The sequence below is a fragment of the Pongo pygmaeus genome, chromosome 11, assembly GCF_028885625.2.
Source record: "Pongo pygmaeus isolate AG05252 chromosome 11, NHGRI_mPonPyg2-v2.0_pri, whole genome shotgun sequence".
Taxonomy (NCBI): Eukaryota; Metazoa; Chordata; class Mammalia; order Primates; family Hominidae; genus Pongo; species Pongo pygmaeus.
The window spans coordinates 103,612,305-103,613,844 of record NC_072384.2 but is presented as its reverse complement, the minus strand read 5'-3'; the positions used below and the strand labels follow the sequence as shown (position 1 = coordinate 103,613,844).

Here is a 1,540-nt window from a genome sequence, read left to right as displayed (position 1 = left end):
CTGGGTGACAGAGGAAGACTCCATCTCAAAAAAAGGAATGGGGTAGCTAGCTGGGTGCGGTAGCTCAGGCCTGTAACCCTAACACTTTGGGAGACAGACTGGGGAGGATCACTTGAGTCCAGGAGTTTGAGACCAGCCTGGGTAATAGAGTGAGACCCCAGTCTCTACAAAAAATAAAAAAATTAGGCAGGCTTGGTGGCATGTGCCGTTACTGGGGAGGATGAAGCAGGAGGATCACTTGATTCCAGGAGTTTAAGACCAGCCTGGGTAATACAGTGAGACCCCAGTCTCCACAAAAAATAAAAAAACTAGGCAGGCTTGGTAGCATGTGCCTGTTGTCTCTGTTACTGGGGAGGCCGAAGCAGGAGGATCACTTGAACCCAGGGAGTTGAGGCGCTGCAGTGAGCCATGATCGCACCTCTGGGCAGCAGAAAAAGACCCCATCTCAAAAAAAGAAAAAAAAAAACAAAAACGAGAGGCCCGTGGATCTCATCGAAGATGGCAGCGCAATCTGTGTTCGGCATTACCAGAAAAGTCTTCATGTGGACAGTCTCAGGGGCACCACATAGAGAATTTTGGTCTCGATCCAGAAAAAAGAAAGAGCCAGTGGTTGCTGAGACAGTAGAAGAGGTGAAAAAGGAATCTATCCTCAGTGTGTCCACCCTCACGAAGCCGAGCATACACACCACCTGAAGATCTCCAGAGTCGTTTGGAATCTTATGTTAAAGAAGTTTTTGGTTCATCTCTTCCTAGTAATTGGCAAGACATCTCCCTGGAAGATGGTCACCTACAGTTCAATCTCTTGGCACATTTAGCTGATGGCTTGGGTCATGTAGTCCCTAACTCCAGACTCCACCAGATGTGCAGGGTTAGAGATGTTCTTGATTTTCTATAATGTCCCTATTCAAGACAGATCTAAGTTTGATGAACTCAGTGCCAGTAATCTGGCCCCCAATTTGAAAATCACTTGGAGTTACTAAGCAGTTTGGAAGAGAAAGACATTGACATCATTTTTTTTTCCCCGAGCAAGGGGGCTACTTATTAAACCTTTTGATACTTCACCATGTGAAATACTACCAGAACTGTTCTCTAAACCCACTTTTTCTACAGAGGAATGTATCATCTCTTTTTTTTTCTCATATTATGAATGGACAAATAACAGGACTTTCTATTTTCATATTTGCTGAAACCTTTTTTTATTTTTTTTTTGAGACAGTCTCGCTCTGTCGCCCAGGCTGGAGTGCAGTGGCGCGATCTTGGCTCACTGCAACCTTTGCCCCCTGGGTTCACGCCATTCTCCCACCTCAGCCTCCCGAGTAGCTGGGACTACAGGTGCCCGCCACCACACCCAGCTAATTTTATTTTTGTATTTTTATTAGAGACGTGGTTTCACCGTGTTAGCCAGGATGGTCTCACTCTCCTGACCTCGTGATCCACCTGCCTCGGCCTCCCAAAGTGCTGGGATTACAGGCGTGAGCCATCGCACTCAGCCTGCTGAAACTATTTTTTAAATGAAATTAGGTCATTAATAATTTGTGAA

General features: G+C 45.8%; 1 pseudogene; it reads left to right on the top strand.

Moving 5' to 3' along the window:
* Positions 1 to 498: 498 nt before the first annotated feature.
* LOC129032125 (large ribosomal subunit protein mL50-like) lies at positions 499 to 980 on the top strand (annotated as a pseudogene).
* Positions 981 to 1,540: the final 560 nt, after the last annotated feature.